This window comes from Arachis ipaensis, chromosome B09 (genome assembly GCF_000816755.2).
Source record: "Arachis ipaensis cultivar K30076 chromosome B09, Araip1.1, whole genome shotgun sequence".
Taxonomy (NCBI): Eukaryota; Viridiplantae; Streptophyta; class Magnoliopsida; order Fabales; family Fabaceae; genus Arachis; species Arachis ipaensis.
Window position 1 is genome coordinate 41,013,267 of NC_029793.2, and position 8,052 is coordinate 41,021,318.

An 8,052-nucleotide genomic window follows, 5' to 3' on the forward strand; every position below is an offset into this window, starting at 1 on the left:
GGATAGCCCTGAAAGGAGAAGAAAGGTTGGAATGCCAACAGGCGTCTATTATGGAAGTCACCCGACCCGAGAGTACCCATTTGGGGAACGTCCGGTGCAAAAGTAAGTGAATGGGTAAGTCTCCAATCCCTAAAACGGACTATGTAATGTACTTTATCGGGTTACGGGTGGGCATTTTACCAGAGGTTTCTATTGTATCAATCTACCCCTGTGTGATTCCTGTTGAAGCATATCTCGGGGGGGGGCAGGGCAGACGATTTCAAAACGGACTCCCCATTAATTAGATAGAGAAGATCACCAAGATTTCGTGATGCGCTGCCGAACTTATTCCAATTCAATAAGAGATCTCAATATTATGCCTTGAAGAGGACTCGAACCTCCACGCTCTTTAGCACGAGATTTTGAGTCTCGCGTGTCTACCATTTCACCACCAAGGCATCTTGAAAGTGAATCGTATTCCATGAATATGATATCTAGCTAGTGTTATGTATGGAATATATGATCAAACTGTTAATAACTAAGATCCTATTAGCTTATTTAATTCCTATGCATGCGCATTTTCTTTTATATGAGCCTGCTTAGCTCAGAGGTTAGAGCATCGCATTACGATTCCGATAGCCGGCTTTTCTCTTTTTGTTGTTTTATTTTTAAAAAATGGATAATGTCTTTTTTTTAGGAATCCAAAATTGGTGAAGTTTGATTTCTGTAGAACAACTCAAGAAACAAACCTCCTTTTTTCTCTATAAATAGAATAAGGTTCAGATATTGATAGAATTCATACAATTCTTCTTTGTACTACAATGCTTTTGTGAATTTCGCTTCATTTCTCATATCATATTTGTCATTTAGTTTAGTTTTAATTTCGATTTTTTATTTTTTAATTAAAATAAAAAGGGAGTCTTTATGTCACGCTACAGAGGGCCTCGTTTCAAAAAAATACGCCGTCTGGGGACTTTACCTGGACTAACTAGTAAAAAGCCTACAGTCGGAAGCGAATTTAAAAACCAATCACGCTCCGGTAAAAAATCGCAATATTGTATTCGTTTAGAAGAAAAACAAAAATTGCGTTTTCATTATGGTCTTACAGAACGCCAATTGCTTAAATACATTCGTATCGCCAGAAAAGCCAAGGGGTCAACCGGTCAGGTTTTACTACAATTACTTGAAATGCGTTTGGATAACATACTTTTTAGATTGGGTATGGCTTCGACTATTCCTCAAGCCCGCCAATTAGTTAACCATAAACATGTTTTAGTTAATGGTCGTATAGTAGATATACCAAGTTATCGCTGCAAACCTCAAGATATTATTACAGCGAAAGATGAACATAAATCGAAAGCTCTGATTCAAAATTCTCTGGATTCAGCCCCACGTGAGGAATTGCCAAACCATTTAACCCTTCATCCATTCCAATATAAAGGATTAGTAAATCAAATAATAGATAGTCAATGGGTTGGTTTGAAAATCAACGAATTGCTGGGTGTAGAATATTATTCTCGTCAGACTTAATACTAACTAAAAAAACAAGAGTTTTGATACGAGAATTTTAGCTCATTCAGGTATCATCTACATGGATACAGGACGATTTGCATTCCCTGTCCACTTTTTCCAGTATTTTGCATTTCATATTACCAAAAAATTGGAATTGAAAATTCATAGCAACTAAAGTTGGAATAATGGTATCCGTTGGCATTTGAGATATTGCAGATTGATGAATTAACGGAGAGAGAGGGATTCGAACCCTCGGTAAACAAACAGCCTACATAGCAGTTCCAATGCTATGCCTTGAACCACTCGGCCATCTCTCCCCCATGATGATTATGGCCCATAAACCGGAGCAATAGTGAATGATTCATATTCCATTTTTGGATAGGCGCCCATATAAAATAAATAATCAATTCGACCTATACGAAATAATTTTTTTTTATAAAAAAAAAACCAACTTCTAGGCCGTAGGCTAAAAAAATTCATTAATGAGTCCTTTTTTACGTTATTTCGTACTATTTGTATTGTACAATTCCTTTGTTTGTGGGATTCTTTTTTCTCACGCGATAAAGAATTCAATTTTCGAATGGATTCCTACCTATGCCTAGATCTCGGATAAATGGAAATTTTATTGACAAGACCTTTTCTATTGTAGCCAATATCTTATTACGAATAATTCCGACAACCTCGGGAGAAAAGGAGGCATTTACTTATTACAGAGATGGTGCGATTTGATTATTTTTTTTTACCGATTTCAGTCTTATGAGAAAGACACATTATTTTATTCGTAAAAAAAATGGAAAAAAATTGACGCTTGCTGAAGGTGAAGTTTACAAATAAAAAAGAAATTCCTTCTGTCGTGTATCTGATGAGCGGATATTTTATACGCTTTTTGGGGTTAATTTCATATAGTTTTGAGTATGTTTTAGTTAGTTTTTAGTCTATTTTCATTAGTTTTTAGGAAAAATTCATATTTCTGGACTTTACTATGAGTTGTGTGTTTTTCTGTAATTTCAGGTATTTTTCTGGCAGAAATTAAAGGAGCTGAGTAAAAATCTGATTCAGGCTGAAAAAGGACTGCTGATGCTGTTGGATTCTGACCTCCCTGCAATCAAAGTAGATTTTCTGGAGCTATAGAACTCGAAATGGCATGCTTCTAATTACATTGGAAAGTAGACATCCAGGGCTTTCCAGCAATATATAATAGTCCATACTTTTCACAAGGATAGACGACGTAAACTGGCGTTCAACGCCAGTTCTCTCCCCAATTCTGGCGTCCAGCGCCAGAAAAGGATCAAAAGCTGGAGTTGAACGCCCAAACTGGCACAAAAACTGGCGTTCAACTCCACAAATGGCCTTTGCACGTGGATTGCTTAATTCTCAGCCCCAACACACAACAAGTGGGCCCCAGAAGTGGATCTCTGCATCATCCATCATAGTTTACTCATTTGTTGTAAACTTAGGCTACTAGTTTAGTATTTAAACAACTTTTAGAGACTTATTTTGTACCTCATGACATTTTAGATCTAAACTTTGTATTCTCTGACGGCATGAGTCTCTAAACCCCATTGGTGGGGGTGAGGAGCTCTGCTATGTCTCGATGAATTAATGCAAGTATTTCTGTTTTCCATTCAAACACGCTTGTTCCTATCTAAGATGTTCATTCGCGCTTAACTGTGATGGAGGTGATGATCTGTGACACTCATCACCTTCCTCAAATCATGAACGTGTGCCTGACAACCACCTCCGTTCTATATACGATTGAATGAGTATCTCTTAGATTCCTTAATCAGAATCTCTGTGGTATAAGCTAGAACTGATGGCGGCATTCATGCGAATCCGGAAAGTCTAAACCTTGTCTGTGGTATTCCGAGTAGGATTCAAGGATTGAATGACTGTGATGAGCTTCAAACTCTTGAAGGCTGGGCGTTAGTGACAGACGCAAAAGGATAGTAAATCCTATTCCAACCGGATCGAGGACCAACCGGTGATTAGCCGTGCTGTGACAGAGCACGTGAGCGTAGTTTTCACTGGAAAGATGGAAGGTAGCCATTGACAACGGTGATCCACCAACACACAGCTTGCCATAGGAGGACGTGTGTGCGTGAACAAGAAGACAGAGGAAAGCAGAGATTCAGAAGACAAAGCATCTCGAAAACTCCAACATATTCTCCATTACTGCATAACAAGTAACCTTTAATCCATGCTCTATTGTTTATTTGCAATTCAACTGATAAACATAATTGACTTCCTGACTAAGATTTACAAGATAACCATAGATTGCTTCAAACCAACAATCTCCGTGGGATTCGACCCTTACTCACGTGAGGTATTACTTGGACAACCCAGTGCACTTGCTGGTCAGTGGTACGAGTTGTGAAAAGTGTGATTCATAATTCGTGCACCAAGTTTTTGGCGCCGTTGCCGGGGATTGTTCGTGTTTGAATAACTGACGGTTTATTTTGTTTCTTAGATTAGGAAAATTTTTCTTATTGGTTTAGAGTCTCTTATTATTGTTCTTGGTTAAAAAAAAATTTATTATATATATATATATATATATACTTCTTCAAAACAAGTGTTACATTCATAACTCATTTGGCTAGAGCGTTAATCTGTGTTATTGGTAATTGGGTTAGAATCTTTTATATTCTTTTCAAAACCTTCTTTTTCATAAATAATAATTTCTCTATTAAATTGTGTGCCAAACTTTAAGTTTGGTGTTTTCTTGTTGATTTCCCTTTGGTTTTCGAAAATTTTGGTTTGGTTTTCTAAAAATTTTAAGTTTGGTGTTCTTTCTTCATGTTCTTGTGTTCTTGTGAGTCTTCAAAGTGTTCTTGAGTTTTCCTTGTGTCTTGATCTTAAAATTTTTAAGTTTGGTGTTCCTTGGTATTTTTCCTCCAAAATTTTCAAAAAAACACAAGGAGCATTAGATCTAAAAATTTTAAATCTTGTGCTATCTTATTGTTTTTCTCTTTCCTCACTAAATTCAAAAATATCTTTTCTCTCTATTTTTAAAACAAATTTTCAAAAATTATTTTTTTTAAAAAAAAAATTTCAGATTTTTTTTAAAATTTAAAATCTTTTCCAAATCATATCTTTTTCAAAACTTCCTAACCACTTTCTCTCTCCTCACTTTTTTTCGAAAATCTTCACCTATTTTTATTTATTTTATTTTTGAAATAATTAAATAAATAAATAAATAAATAAAAATATTATTTTTTTTATTTTACATCATCTCCCTTTCTCCATCATGGATCTAAGTGGAAATGAACAGTCCAGGAGGACTCTGGGGTCATATGCTAACCCCTCTACTGCTTCATATGGGAGTAGCATCTGCATACCCTCCATTGGAGTCAGTAGCTTTGAGTTGAATCCTCAGCTCATTATCATGGTGCAACAAAATTGCCAGTATTTCGGTCTTTCACAGGAAGAACCTACAGAGTTTCTGGCACAGTTTTTACAAATTGCTGACACAGTACATGATAAAGAAATAGATCAGGATGTCTACAGACTATTACTGTTTCCATTTGCTGTAAAAGATCAGGCTAAGAGGTGGTTGAATAACCAACCTAAAGCCAGCATAAGGACATGGAAACAGCTGACAGAAAAATTCCTGAATCAATATTTCCCTCCAAAAAGGATGACACAGCTAAGGCTGGACATCCAAGGCTTTAAACAAGGAGATAATGAATCTCTTTATGATGCCTGGGAGAGATACAGAGAGATGCTACGAAAATGCCCCTCTGAAATGTTTTCAGAGTGGGTTTAGTTAGACATCTTCTACTATGGGCTTGCAGAAGGAGCTCAGATGTCTCTAGATTACTCAGCTAGTGGATCTATCCACATGAGAAAGACAATTGAAGAGGCTCAAGAGCTCATTGATACAGTTGCTAGGAATCAGCATCTGTACCTAAGCAGCAACCCTTCCATGAATGAAGAGGTTAAAACAGTAACTGCTGAACTCAGTCCTGTAAAACAAGCTGCTGAATTCAATTAGCAATTGGACTTTCTAACAAAACAGCTAGCCGAATTTAAAGACAGGTTACAAGAGACAAGGATGGCTAATATACATATGGATGAACAGTTTAAGCAAACAAAGCAGCAGTTGTCAAGGCAAAAAGCAGAAGAATGCCAAGCAGTTCAACTAAGAAGTGAGAAAACATTAAATACTTCACCTCAAGGCAGCAAAAAGCTTAGAAATTAGCAAACCACCCAAAATTCACCTGAGGACAGTAAGAGCCCAGGGAAAAATAATTCTGGCGCTAAAACGCCAGAAAATTGGTGGAAGGCTGGCGCTGAACGCCCAGACCATGGCCAAAACTGGCGTTCAACGCCAGAAACAAAGCAGGACTGGCGTTCAACGCCAGAAATGGGCAAGGATCTGGCATTGAACGCCCAAAATGGGCAGGATCTGGCACTGAACGCCCAAAAGGGGCACAATCCTGGCGTTCAAATGCCAGGAACAGACAAGGAGTTTGCTTCTCACGTCACTCCAGCTTCGAACTCTGGCACTCAATTGCCAGTGAGGGATCAGACACACACAAGTGCTGATGACAACACCTCTAAAAAGGCTTCTTCAACCACTTCTGTAGGCAATAAACCTGCAGCAACTAAGGTTGAAGAATATAAAGCCAAGATACCTTATCCTCAAAAAATCCGGAAAGAGGAGCAGGATAAGCAATTTGCTCGCTTTGCAGATTATCTCAGGACTCTTGAAATAAAGATTCCATTTGCAGAAGTACTTGAGCAAATACCTTCTTATGCCAAGTTCATGAAAGAGATCTTGAGTCATAAAAAGGATTGGAGAGAAACAGAAAGAGTTCTCCTCACTGAAGAATGCAGTGCAGTCATTCTGAAGAGCTTTCCTGAAAAGCTTAAAGACCCTGGGAGTTTTCTGATACCATGCATATTAGAAGGTAATTGCACCAAGACAACTTTATGCGATCTTGGGGCAAGCATCAACCTAATACCTGCATCCACTATCAGGAAGCTTGGCTTAACTGAAGAAGTTAAACCAACCCGGATATGTCTCCAACTTGCTGATGGTTCCACTAAATACCCATCAGGCGTGATTGAGGACATGATTGTCAGAGTTGGGCCATTCGCCTTTCCCACTGACTTTGTTGTGCTGGAAATGGAGGAGCACAAGAGTGCTACTCTCATTCTAGGAAGACCCTTCCTAGCAACTGGGCGATCCCTCATTGACGTCCAACAGGGGGAAATAACCCTGAGAGTCAATGATGATGAGTTCAAGTTGAACGCTGTCAAAGCCATGCAGCATCCAGACACATCAACAGACTGCATGAAAGTTGATCTTATTGACTCTTTGGTAGAAGAGATCAACATGGCTGAGAGTCTCGAATCAGAGTTGGAAGACATCTTTAAAGATGTTCAGCCTGATTTGGAGGATTCAGAGGACATGAAAGAGCCTCTGAACTTTCTTCTGAAAGAAGAAAAACCTCCTAAACCCGAGCTCAAGCCATTACCACCATCCTTGAAATATGCGTTTCTGGGAGAAGGTGACACTTTTCCAGTGATCATCAGCTCTGCTTTAAATTCACAGGAAGAGGAGGCACTTATTCAAGTGCTAAGGACACACAAGACAGCTCTTGGGTGGTCCATAGGTGACCTTAAGGGCATAAGCCCAGCTAGATGCATGCACAAAATCTTATTGGAGGATAATGCCAAACCATTGGTACAACCACAGAGGCGGCTAAATCCAGCCATGAAAGAAGTGGTGCAGAAAGAGGTCACCAAATTACTGGAGGCTGGGATTATTTATCATATTTCTGATAGCCCCTGGGTGAGCCCTGTTCAAGTCGTCCCAAAAAAGGGAGGCATGACAGTGATTCATAATGAAAAAAATGAACTGGTTCCTACAAGAACAGTTACAGGGTGGCGCATGTGTATTGACTACAGAAGGCTCAATACAGCCACCAGAAAGGATTATTTTCCTTTACTATTCATAGACCAAATGCTAGAAAGACTAGCAGGTCATGATTATTACTGCTTTTTGGATGGCTACTTAGGCTATAACCAGATTGCAGTAGATCCCCAGGATAAAGAGAAAACAGCATTCACATGTCCATCCGGAGTGTTTGCTTATAGAAGGATGCCATTTGGGCTATGTAATGCGCCTGCAACCTTCCAGAGATGCATGCTCTCTATTTTCTCTGATATGGTGGAAAAATTTCTGAAAGTCTTCATAGATGACTTCTCAGTATATGGAGACTCATTCAGCTCCTGTCTTGATCACCTGAAACTTGTTCTGAAAAGATGCCAAGAGACCAACCTAGTTTTAAACTGGGAAAAGTGTCACATCATGGTGACTGAAGGAATTGTTCTTGGGCATAAAATCTCAAACAAGGGAATAGAGGTGGATCAAGCAAAAATAGAGGTAATTGAAAAATTACCACCACCTGCCAATGTTAAGGCAATCAGAAGCTTTCTGGGGCATGCAGGATTCTATAGGAGGTTTATAAAAGATTTTTCAAAAATCGCAAAACCTCTAAGCAACCTGCTAGCTGCTGACACGCCATTTGTGTTTGACACAGAGTGCCTGCAGGC

General features: G+C 38.8%; 1 non-coding gene across 1 annotated transcript; it reads right to left on the reverse strand.

Annotated features, from left to right (window-relative positions):
• Window positions 1,721-1,808, reverse strand: TRNAS-GGA. Its single transcript has one exon. It is a non-coding gene; the product is annotated as a tRNA-Ser (tRNA).